This window comes from Oncorhynchus mykiss, chromosome 1 (assembly GCF_013265735.2).
Source record: "Oncorhynchus mykiss isolate Arlee chromosome 1, USDA_OmykA_1.1, whole genome shotgun sequence".
Classification (NCBI taxonomy): domain Eukaryota; kingdom Metazoa; phylum Chordata; class Actinopteri; order Salmoniformes; family Salmonidae; genus Oncorhynchus; species Oncorhynchus mykiss.
Window position 1 is genome coordinate 15840219 of NC_048565.1, and position 13657 is coordinate 15853875.

Genomic DNA, 13657 nt, shown 5'->3' on the forward strand with positions numbered 1-13657 from the left:
CTATGGGGTCCCAGAGGATATCGTCTCCGATCGGGGTCCCCAGTTCACATCTCGGGTTTGGAAGGCGTTTATGGAGCGTCTGGGGATCTCGGTCAGCCTTACCTCTGGTTATCACCCCGAAAGTAATGGGCAGGTGGAGAGAGTAAACCAGGAAGTGGGCAGGTTTCTGAGGTCGTATTGCCAGGACCGGCCAGGAGAATGGGCAAGGTACGTCCCATGGGCAGAGTTAGCCCAGAATTCTCTTCGGCATTCGTCCACGAATATGTCGCCATTCGAATGTGTACTGGGTTACCAGCCGGTCCTGGCTCCATGGCATCAGAGTCAGACCGAGGCTCCTGCGGTGGAGGAGTGGGTACAGCGCTCTAGAGAGACCTGGCGGGCAGTCCAGGATTCTCTCAGGCAGGCCAGTGAACGGCAGAAGAGAGACGCTGACCGCCACCGCAGTGAGGCCCCGGTGTTCGCACCAGGGGACAGGGTCTGGCTCTCGACCCGAAACCTGTCCCTCCGCCTGCCCTGCCGGAAGCTGGGGCCGCAGTGTGTGGGGCCATTTAAAGTCCTGAGGAGGATAAACGAGGTGTGTTATAGATTGCAACTTCCCTCTTATTATCGTATTAACCCCTCGTTTCATGTGTCTCTCCTCAGGCCGGTGGTAGCTGGTCCCCTACAAGACAGTGAGGTGCCGGAGGTCCCTCCACCCCCTCTGGACATCGAGGGGTCCCCGGCGTACACAGTACGAGCTATTCTGGACTCGAGACGCCGGGTGAGGGGCCTGCAGTACCTCGTGGACTGGGAGGGGTACGGTCCGGAGGAGAGGTGCTGGGTACCGGGGAGGGACATTTTAGATCCTTCCCTCTTGAGGGATTTCCATCGCCTCCACCCGGATCGCCCTGCGCCTCGTCCTCCGGGTCGTCCTCGAGGCCGGGGTCGGCGCGCTGCGGGAGCCGCGCGTCAGGGGGGGGGTACTGTCACGAACCTCGCCGAGGTTGGTGCCTCTTCCTGTTCGGGCGGTGCTCGGCGGTCGTCGTCGCCGGCCTATTAGCTGCCATCGATTCCCTTTCCGTGTGTTTTGGGTTATTGGTTAATTGGGTACACCTGTTTTGTATTAGGATTTGTTTGTAGGGTATTTAAGGGCACTAGGCCCGCTGGGTATTTGTGCGGGCTTGTTTTTGTTACTCTGTGTTTTGTTGGTGTGATTTATTATTGTATTTATTCTCCGGACTGTTTAGTCCTGTTGTTGTTTTGGACTAGCAACGTATTTACGCCCTGTGTGTTGGCGTGACTGTTTTTGTTGCGCTGGGGAATAAATCTGAGGAAAACGACTGAACCCTGCTCTCTGCGCCTGATTCCACCCACCACACCTAGTAGATCGTAACAGGTAAGAAGAAACAACACACATCCCCGGGTCTCTCTTCTTTCCAGTTTGCTGCAGCTAACGACTGGAACGAGCTGCAACAAACACTCAAACTGGACAGTTTTATCTCCATCTCTACATTCAAATTCTCAATCATGGACGCTCTTACTGACACTTGTGGCTGCTTCTCGTGAGGTGTTGTTGTCTCTACCTTTTTAACCATTATGCTGTTGTCTGTTTCTACCATGTTTGAGCTGAGACCATGTTGTGCTGCTGCCATGTTGTGTTGTTTTCATGTTGTGCTGCTACAGTACCATGTTGTGTACCATGTTGTGTACCATGTTGTGTTGTCATGTTGTGTTTCTGCCATGTTGAGTTTTTGTCTTAGGTCTCTCTTTATGTAGTGCTGTGGTGTCTCTTTTGTCGTGATGTGTGTTTTGTCCTAATTTTTTTTATTTTTATCCCAGCTCCCGTCCCCACAGGAGGCATTTTGCCTTTGGTAGGCCGTCATTGTAAATAATAACTTTTTTCTTAATTGACTTGCCTATTTAAATAAAGGTTAAATAAAAAAATAAAACCTGTAGGTCTATGAGTGGAAACGGATTGTAAAATGCCTCTCCTCTCCCTTCGGGACGTGTCAACTTAAACAGTTGTTACGGAGTGCTACTTCCTCTGGCCTGATTCAACAGCAGATGACTCCACCGTAAGCAAAGGGAATCCCAAATACAGTGATGCTATGGGAAGCATCAGTGGCTATCACCCTAGCAACACAAACACATCGCCCACTGGTCTCTGTTTCACTCGGGGCAAGCTGCCAGAGGAGAATCTTAAAACAACTCCTCTTAAAACAGGAGCCAGTGCGGGACAGGGGAAAGGAATGACTGCTTGACAAATGATGGTCCTTTAATGCAATATAATCTGCAATTTAAGTGTATACTTCCTGCGTTATAGCCAATCATAAGCTGCACTGTAGGAAGTTATTATTATATTGTCACATTAAAGGCAGAATCCATAACTTAGACTTCCAATAAAATTGGTTTTCATTTTTGTTTTGGAGGACTGGGGAGGATCTTTGCAAGTGCAAAATCAATGAAGAAGAACTGGTGATCGATTGTCATCAGCCCTAAAGGAGGACATAAAAATATGTATTGTGCCTTTAAAGTGTTTGTGTCAATACTTAATTGCATTTCACATTGCTTACTGTTTTCTACAAAGCTTGTTTGCATTGTCTAAAGATCTTGTTTGCATTGTCTAAAGATATTGTTTGCATTGTCTAAAGATCTTGTTTGCATTGTCTAAAGATCTTGTTTGCATTGTCTAAAGATCTTGTTTGCATTGTCTAAAGATCTTGTTTGCATTGTCTAAAGATCTTGTTTGCATTGTCTAGAGATCTTGTTTGCATTGTCTAAAGATAGTGTTTGCATTGTCTAAAGATCTTGTTTGCATTGTCTAAAGATAGTGTTTGCGCTGTCTAAAGATCTTGTTTGCATTGTCTAAAGATCTTGTTTGCATTGTCTAGAGATAGTGTTTGCATTGTTTAAAGATCTTGTTTGCATTGTCTAAAGATATTGTTTGCGCTGTCTAAAGATCTTGTTTGCATTGTCTAAAGATCTTGTTTGCATTGTCTAAAGATAGTGTTTGCATTGTCTAAAGATCTTGTTTGCATTGTCTAAAGATAGTGTTTGCGCTGTCTAAAGATATTGTTTGCATTGTCTAAAGATCTTGTTTGCATTGTCTAAAGATAGTGTTTGCATTGTCTAAAGATCTTGTTTGCATTGTCTAAAGATAGTGTTTGCGCTGTCTAAAGATCTTGTTTGCATTGTCTAAAGATCTTGTTTGCATTGTCTAGAGATCTTGTTTGCATTGTCTAAAGATAGTGTTTGCATTGTCTAAAGATCTTGTTTGCATTGTCTAAAGATAGTGTTTTTGCGTTGTCTAAAGATCTTGTTTGCATTGTCTAGAGATCGTGTTTGCATTGTCTAGAGATCTTGTTTGCATTGTCTAAAGATCTTGTTTGCATTGTCTAAAGATATTGTTTGCATTGTCTAAAGATCTTGTTTGCATTGTCTAAAGATCTTGTTTGCATTGTCTAAAGATCTTGTTTGCATTGTCTAGAGATCTTGTTTGCATTGTCTAAAGATAGTATTTGCATTGTCTAACGATCTTGTTTGCATTGTCTAAAGATAGTGTTTGCGCTGTCTAAATATCTTGTTTGCATTGTCTAAATATCTTGTTTGCATTGTCTAGAGATAGTGTTTGCATTGTCTAAAGATCTTGTTTGCATTGTCTAAAGATAGTGTTTGCGCTGTCTAAAGATCTTGTTTGCATTGTCTAAAGATCTTGTTTGCATTGTCTAAAGATCTTGTTTGCATTGTCTAAAGATCTTGTTTGCATTGTCTAAAGATAGTGTTTGCGCTGTCTAAAGATCTTGTTTGCATTGTCTAAAGATCTTGTTTGCATTGTCTAAAGATAGTGTTTGCATTGTCTAAAGATCTTGTTTGCATTGTCTAAAGATAGTGTTTGCGCTGTCTAAAGATCTTGTTTGCATTGTCTAAAGATCTTGTTTGCATTGTCTAGAGATCTTGTTTGCATTGTCTAAAGATAGTGTTTGCATTGTCTAAAGATCTTGTTTGCATTGTCTAAAGATAGTGTTTGCGCTGTCTAAAGATCTTGTTTGCATTGTCTAAAGATCTTGTTTGCATTGTCTAGAGATAGTGTTTGCATTGTCTAAAGATCTCGTTTGCATTGTCTAAAGATAGTGTTTGCGCTGTCTAAAGATCTTGTTTGCATTGTCTAAAGATCTTGTTTGCATTGTCTAAAGATAGTGTTTGCATTGTCTAAAGATCTTGTTTGCATTGTCTAAAGATAGTGTTTGCATTGTCTAAAGATCTTGTTTGCATTGTCTAAAGATCTTGTTTGCATTGTCTAAAGATCTTGTTTCCATTGTCTAAAGATATTGTTTGCATTGTCTAAAGATCTTGTTTGCATTGTCTAAAGATATTGTTTGCATTGTCTAGAGATCTTGTTTGCATTGTCTAAAGATATTGTTTGCATTGTCTAAAGATCTTGTTTGCATTGTCTAAAGATCTTGTTTGCATTGTCTAAAGATCTTGTTTGCATTGTCTAAAGATCTTGTTTGCATTGTCTAAAGATCTTGTTTGCATTGTCTAAAGATCTTGTTTGCATTGTCTAAAGATCTTGTTTGCATTGTCTAAAGATCTTGTTTGCATTGTCTAGAGATCTTGTTTGCTTGCTAGATTGTATCTGTTGGGTCACACCCTGTTAAATTGTTTGCAAAGTTTTTTTTAATAGTTTTTTTTTACAGCCAATGTCTGTCTGTGTTTTATTCAAAATGGAGAAAAACTACACTGAGTCTGTCTGTCTGTCTGTCTATTCAGCCAAAGCCTACATTCCATATAAGGTAATAAATATTCTGTTATTTCACTGGAACATACTGTCCCTCCTGCTGTCTCCCAAGAATGAAATGTTCCAGCCCAATTTGCATTGTGTGACTCCCTCCCTCTCCCTCCCTCCCTCTCTCTTGTGCACGTGTACTTGCACACACATGCACTCTTCTTTCTCTCTCTCTCTCTCTCTCTTTCTCTCTCTCTCTCTCTCTCTCTCTCTCTCTCTCTCTCTCTCTCTCTCTCTCTCTCTCTCTGTGCACGTGCCCGTCCATGTGTGTGATCCTTCTGGAAAATGGTGAGAGCACTTTTGGGAGAGCTTTGCTGGAAAGCGAGATCGCGGGCTTGGGTTGAAGAGGGGGTGGGGGGGGGGGGGGGGGGGGGGTGCAAAAAAGTAAACTCAAGGACTTGCCAAACTCTCCTGGAATGTGAGGAATGGACAGAATCTCTTTTGCGGAATGCTTCCTTGCAGGACTTTCAGTCAACTAGCTACATGTGAATCACTGACTGTGCTGTCCTGGGGATCCTCACAATCCTTTCTGTATGTGTTACTCATATCACATTGTTTTCCTGCGAAACACTGTACTATTTATGTATGTATGTGGTGGTCATTACAGTCAATACAGTAGGAATTTAATAAAGTACACACTCATTACACACACACACATACCCAAAATACTCCGGCTGTGATTGATAGTCCCATAGGGCGGTGCACAATTGGCCCAGCGTCATCCACGTTAGGGTTTGGCCTGGGTAGGCCATCATTGTAAATACTAATTTGTTCTTAACTGACTTGCCTAGGTTAATAAAGGATACTTTTTTTTAAAACTCTACTTGAGTCCTCCTCCAACTAGCAGCAGACTTTTTCTCTCTCTCCAATCACTCTCTTTTCCCATTATTCATAGGCAGAGTGTTTCTCAGGCATTGTGAGACATTGTGCCGTACTTCATGCTCTGTTGTTGTGTCTCTCAGTGTGAAGTGTGACAGACAATTGAATGTTTGGCTTTGAGGAAACACGATGATTCATCTTTCCCCATCAACATTACACAGGTGTGATTCTGTCTGTCTCCTTCATGTTGTGCCTCACCCTATAGCTCTGCAGAAAATACTGTCTGTGTGGTCAATAGGTTTGCCAAAGCATGGGAACACTCCACTGACACTAATGGGACCTTACTGTACTCATAATAGGTCATGGCTATTTACATAACACTGTCATGGAGCATGAACCTCTAAAGTGCTTCACAAAGGTTCAAGTGTTTGTGATTCAAGTGTCATAATGGATTGATATCATATTTAACTTTGATTGAAGAATGATCACATCTTGGTACAGTCTGCACTGTCTGAATTACCTGCAGAATGCAGAAAGATATTAGAGTGCTAGCGGGCAGCTCATGTTGCTATATTTAGTGTGTGTGTGTCTGTGTGTGTGTTTGTGTGTGAAGCTTTATTGCACATGAACTCAGTCAACCAGGCTCTGTGGCCATGAGTCCTTGGTGTAGTGCAGTACATCTCTCTGTGGAAGCCGAGAAAGTGTTGTAGTAATACCAGCCAGCCAGGAGCTTTCCCCTGTTATGGACCTGACTGTAGAGGCTTACTGTGTTAAAGGCCACATCGCAGGCAGGCCATTGATTTAAAACAAGTTAAATGACCTGACTGATGGGTTTCCCAAAGGCTAAAGCCCTTCACTAGTTTTACATATTAATCAGTTTAAGTTTATTATTTCTCTCCACAAACAAAGTGCATGACTGGGGCGGCAGGTAGCCTAGTGGTTAGAGTGTTGGGCCAGTAACCGGAGGGTTGCAAACTCGAATCCCCAAGCTGACAAGGTAAAAACCTGTCATTCTGCCCTTGAACAAGGCAGTTAACCCACTGTTCCTAGGCTGTCATTGAAAATAATAATTGGTTCTTAACTGACTTGCCTAGTTAAATAAAGGTAAAAATAAAACAAATGACTGTGAGAGAGAACAATTATGACATAGATGTTTGATGGTCAATCTGCAATGCATTATTGAATGGAACTGTAAAATGAAGCACTTTGCTTAGAGACAAAGGCTTTGAGAAACTGCAGTAATAGTGAGTTGAATGTCCATGTATATAGTTGTGGAAGCTTAGACTACTGCATTGGAATTTCTGTTGTTCTTTGTGCACTCCATGCCATTGCAATCACCCACACTCAAGTCAGGAATTGTTTTGTCTTATCTATAGCTTGAGGTGTATGCAACTCTTTGTACATGATGTACCCAACAAAACACACAGAGACTAAAGATTACAAAATACCTCAAACACAAGAACAGTACCTCAAATAACCCCAAAGGGTTCTTGTACATTCTAGCTGTTCTAGTACATACCAGCTGTTCAGGTACATACTGGCTGTTCTAGTACATACCAGCTGTTGTAGTACATACTAGCTGTTCTAGTACACACTGGCTGTTGTAGTACATATTAGCTGTTCTAGTACATACCAACTGTTGTAGTACATACCAGCTGTTGTAGTACATACTAGCAGTTGTAGTACATACCAGTTGATCTAGTACATACTAGCTGTTGTAGTACATAGCAGCTGATCTAGCACATACTAGCTGTTGTAGTACATACCAGCTGATCTAGCACATACTAGCTGTTGTAGTACATACCAGCTGATCTAGTACATACTGGCCGTTGTAGTACATACCAGATGTTGAGGTACATACCAGCTGTTGTAGTACATACTGGCTGTTCAAGTACATACTGGCTGTTCTAGTACATTCTGGCTGTTCTAGTACATACTGGCTGTTCTAGTACATACCAGCTGATGTAGTACATACCAGCTGTTGTAGTACATACCAGCTGTTGGAGTACATACCAGCTGTTGGAGTACATACTGGCTGTTCAGGTACATACTGGCTGTTCTAGTACATACCAGCTGATGTAGTACATACCAGCTGTTGTAGTACATACCAGCTGTTGTAGTACATATTGGCTGTTCAGGTACATACTGGCTGTTCTAGTACATACCAGCTGATCTAATACATACCAGCTGTTGTAGTACATATTGGCTGTTCAGGTACATACTGGCTGTTCTAGTACATACCAGCTGATCTAATACATACCAGCTGTTGTAGTACATAATGGCTGTTCAGGTACATACTGGCTGTTCTAGTACATACCAGCTGATCTAGTACATACCAGCTGTTGTAGTACATACCAGCAGTTGTAGTACATACCAGCTGATCTTGTACATACTAGCTGTTGTAGTACATACCAGCTGATCTTGCACATACCAGCTGTTGTAGTGCATACCAGCTGATCTTGTACATACTAGCTGTTGTAGTACATACCAGTTGATCTAGTACATACTGGCAGTTGTAGTACATACCAGCTGATCTTGTACATACTAGCTGTTGTAGTACATACCAGTTGATCTAGTACATACTGGCCGTTGTAGTACATACCAGCTGATCTTGTACATACTAGCTGTTGTAGTACATACCAGTTGATCTAGTACATACTGGCCGTTGTAGTACATACCAGATGTTGAGGTACATACCAGCTGTTGTAGTACATACTGGCTGTTCAAGTACATACTGGCTGTTCTAGTGCATACCAGCTGTTGTAGTACATACCAACTGTTGTAGTACATACTGGCTGTTCTAGTACATACTGGCTGTTCTAGTACATACCAGCTGATGTAGTACATACCAGCTGATCTAGTACATATCAGCTGATCTAGTACATATCAGCTGATCTAGTACATACCAGCTGATCTAGTACATATCAGCTGATCTAGTACATATCAGCTGATCTAGTACATACCAGCTGATATAGTACATACCAGCTGATCTAGTACATATCAGCTGATCTAGTACATACCAGCTGATCTAGTACATATAAGCTGATCTAGTACATATCAGCTGATCTAGTACATACCAGCTGATCTAGTACATATCAGCTGATCTAGTACATACCAACTGATCTAGTACATATCAGCTGATCTAGTACATACCAGCTGATCTAGTACATATCAGCTGATCTAGTACATATCAGCTGATCTAGTACATATCAGCTGATCTAGTACATACCAGCTGATCTAGTACATACCAGCTGATCTAGTACATATCAGCTGATCTAGTACATACCAACTGATCTAGTACATATCAGCTGATCTAGTACATACCAGCTGATCTAGTACATATCAGCTGATCTAGTACATACCAGCTGATCTAGTACATATCAGCTGATCTAGTACATACCAGCTGATATAGTACATATCAGCTGATCTAGTACATATCAGCTGATCTAGTACATATCAGCTGATCTAGTACATACCAGCTGATATAGTACATACCAGCTGATCTAGTACATACCAGCTGATCTAGTACATATCAGCTGATCTAGTACATATCAGCTGATCTAGTACATACCAACTGATCTAGTACATACCAGCTGATCTAGTACATATCAGCTGATCTAGTACATATCAGCTGATCTAGTACATATCAGCTGATCTAGTACATACCAGCTGATATAGTACATATAAGCTGATCTAGTACATATCAGCTGATCTAGTACATAATGTAGCATGAAATACCCTTTGGCTGTTATCTTGAAATGAGCTGTTTGAAACGTATCTCATCAACATATTTTTTGTAACATGCTATTATTATAATGAACTACACTACATGCTTGAAAGACCCTTTGGCTGATGTCTGGAAACTAGCTGTTTGAGGCATATTTCATAACATATAAACATGCTATCATTAGTGTTCAGTGTTTTTCACCCTGTGGTCTTGATGATAGGTGGACTGTACATAGCGCAAAGCCTTGTCAGTCTTTCTGTCATACTGTCAAAACAATAACATCTCAGTGAGTGTAACATGACAAACATCTCAATCACTGGGTGTTTTTGCCCTCCTCTCCTGTTGATTTCCAACATCTCAATCGCTGGGTGTTTTTGCTCTCTTCTCCTGTTGATTTCCTGGGTTTTATTTGGGCCTTGAATTTTGTATTATCCTCCTTTCTCCCACTCTTTCTCTCATCACTGTACATAAAATATGATTTCACATCTATCTACACTATATGTTCTTTGGCACTGCTTCACATCTGTTGTAATGGTGCTGTTGTTTGGTTGTATACCACATGTGGTGGGTGTAGTTAGTGAGGGAATGACCCATCCTCCTCTCCTGCAGCCCTCCCTCTCTATCTGATCCAGGCAGAGACACACTGTTCCCTGTTTTTTCCACTGACAACTGGAAAAACAAAAGAGTGCATGTTGAGCCACAACTGAAAATGTAGGATAGAGAGAAAAACACACAGCCCTTTCCAGACCCACCCTTCCCCCTGCCTCCCTTTTCCTCCAATCCCCCTCTCTCCCCACCTTTTCCTGCTTATTTGAAAGTATGTGTGCTTGTGTGCGTGTGTGCATGAATGTGGGTGTGTGTGTTTATGTTTGTGTGTTTGAGGTGTGTATTTGAGGTGTGTAGTTGAGTGTGCATTCGATTGCGTGCCACCGGTAACGCTAACCTGAGCACTCGCTGTCCTGGAACAATATCACATGTCACCACAAGGAAATCCAACACCCACCGCAGTGTGCTCCTCAGGCTACTGTAGGGTGTGTGTGTGTGTATTGGAAGGCATGAGCTATGTTTTGGAGTGTATTACTGTGGAGGAGTGTAGGCCAGCACCAGATAGACGAGCTGTGGAAGACCAGGGCCAGATAGATGAGCTGTGGAAGACCAGGGCCAGATAGACGAGCTGTGGAAGACCAGGGTCAGATAGACAAGCTGTGGAAGGCCAGGGCCAGATAGACGAGCTGTGGAAGGCCAGAGCCAGACAGACGAGCTGTGGAAGGCCAGGGCCAGATAGACGAGCTGTGGAAGGCCAGGGCCAGATAGACGAGCTGTGGAAGGCCAGGGCCAGATAGATGAGCTGTGGCACATATCTTGTGATAAGGGTCTGCTGCTGGTGGACTGTCTGTTTCATGCAGGCAGAGGAGATACTCACTAATCCACTGTGTAAAATTCTGACTTGCCGATAGGCACTTTGACGCTATAACGGCCCTGATCATTTTGAGAGACATAGATTATGAGTATCGGGGTAATCACACACAAAATGTCTTATTTTGAATTGAACAGGGGTAGCGTTCTGTTGAATTGCATTTTGCTGCTGTTACTCATGCAACGCTCTGGCTCATTTTGAAAGACATATTTGCAGGTCATATTGAATTTGATAGGGGTAGAATTCTGTTGAATTGCATTCATCGACAATGTCCAATGTGACTCAGTTTGTAATGGCTGTGCAAAGGGTAAACAATGTTCATACACGCGTATGCATGAGAATATACTTTGATGTTTGCATGCACGCGTGTATGTCTGTGTATATAAATGTTGTAACTGTGAAGAATCATGTGATCTGATGTACTCTGCAGACCAGAAGCGCACCATGGTCTTTAACTAATGCACAACTCTCTTGAGATTTCTCAAACACGCACAAGACATTGTGCAAGGGGCCCTGTGCGTTGAGAAGGGCGAAGGAGGGATGGGGTGAAGGAGTGTCTGTGTGTGTGTGTGTGTGTGTGTGTGTGTGTGTGTGTGTGTGTGTGTGTGTGTGTGTGTGTGTGTGTGTGTGTGTGTGTGTGTGTGTGTGTGTGTGTGTGTGTGTGTGTGTGTGTGTGTGTGTGTGTGTACAGAGTGGAGGCGTGAAGCTGGATCAGAAAGACAGAATGTTCCCGGTAATTCTAGAGCTTATTTACAAGCTGGGGTAGAGGGAGGGCTCAGTCAAGGGAGGACATGCTTTGGAATGGAGGGAGGGAGAGAGAGAGAAAGACGGAAAGTGGAGGGCGAGAAAGGGAGTTCCACTTAGACAGTGCAGGTTACAGACAGTGCAGGTAACAGACAGTGCAGGCTACATACAGTGCAGGTTACAGACAGTGCAGGATACAGAGAGTGCAGGTTACAGACAGTGCAGGTTACAGACAGTGCAGGTTACAGACAGTGCAGGTAACAGACAGTGCAGGCTACATACAGTGCAGGTTACAGACAGTGCAGGATACAGAGAGTGCAGGTTACAGACAGTGCAGGTTACAGACAGTGCAGGTTACAGACAGTGCAGGTTACAGACAGTGCAGGATACAGACAGTGCAGGATACAGACAGTGCAGGATACAGACAGTGCAGGTTACAGACAGTGCAGGTTACAGACAGTGCAGATTACAGACAGTGCAGGATACAGACAGTGCAGGATACAGACAGTGCAGGTTACAGACAGTGCAGGATACAGACAGTGCAGGATACAGACAGTGCAGGTTACAGACAGTGCAGGCTACAGACAGTGCAGGATACAGACAGTGCAGGTTACAGACAGTGCAGGTTACAGACAGTGCAGGTTACAGACAGTGCAGGTTAAAGACAGTGCAGGTTACAGACAGCGCAGGATACAGACAGCGCAGGTTACAGACAGTGCAGGTTACAGACAGTGCAGGTAACAGACAGTGCAGGTTACAGACAGTGCAGGCTACAGACAGTGCAGGATACAGACAGTGCAGGTTACAGACAGTGCAGGTTACAGACAGTGCAGGCTACAGACAGTGCAGGTTACAGACAGTGCAGGTTACAGACAGTGCAGGTTACAGACAGTGCAGAACAGAGGGGTTACATTTATCCAGGCCCTTCCCTCAGCTGTTTACCAGAACAGAGGGGTTACATTTATAGAGGCCCTTCCCTCAGCTGTTTACCAGAACAGAGGGGTTACATTTATCCAGGCCCTTCCTTCAGCTGTTTACCAGAACAGAGGGGTTACATTTATCCAGGCCCTTCCTTCAGCTGTTTACCAGAACAGAGGGGTTACATTTATCCGGGCCCTTCCTTCAGCTGTTTACCAGAACAGAGGGGTTACATTTATCCAGGCCCTTCCTTCAGCTGTTTACCAGAACAGAGGGGTTACATTTATCCAGGCCCTTCCTTCAGCTGTTTACCAGAACAGAGGGGTTACATTTATCCAGGCCCTTCCTTCAGCTGTTTACCAGAACAGAGGGGTTACATTTATCCGGGCCCTTCCTTCAGCTGTTTACCAGAACAGAGGGGTTACATTTATCCAGGCCCTTCCTTCAGCTGTTTACCAGAACAGAGGGGTTACATTTATCCAGGCCCTTCCCTCAGCTGTTTACCAGAACAGAGGGGTTACATTTATCCAGGCCCTTCCTTCAGCTGTTTACCAGAACAGAGGGGTTACATTTATCCAGGCCCTTCCCTCAGCTGTTTACCAGAACAGAGGGGTTACATTTATCCAGGCCCTTCCTTCAGCTGTTTACCAGAACAGAGGGGTTACATTTATCCAGGCCCTTCCTTCAGCTGTTTACCAGAACAGAGGGGTTACATTTATCCAGGCCCCTTCCCTCAGCTGTTTACCAGAACAGAGGGGTTACATTTATCCAGGCCCTTCCCTCAGCTGTTTACCAGAACAGAGGGGTTACATTTATCCAGGCCCTTCCTTCAGCTGTTTACCAGAACAGAGGGGTTACATTTATCCAGGCCCTTCCTTCAGCTGTTTACCAGAACAGAGGGGTTACATTTATCCAGGCCCTTCCTTCAAATGTAGTTTATGAAAGTTCAATCAGGAAGGCTGATTCTCAATGCTCATTTAACTTTTTTTAATTTAACATTTAAGTCATTTAAGTCAGTTAAGAACAGGCAAGTCAGTTAAGAACCAATTCTTATTTTCAATGACAGCCTACCGGGGAACAGTGGGTTAACTGCCTTGTTCAGGGGCAGAACAACAGATTTTTACCTTGTCAGCTTGGGGATTTAATCCAGCAACATTTCAGTTACGGGCCCAATACTCTAACCACTAGGCTACCTGCTCTAACCACTAGTCTACCTGCTCTAACCACTAGGCTACCTGCTCTAACCACTGGGCTACCTGCTCTAACC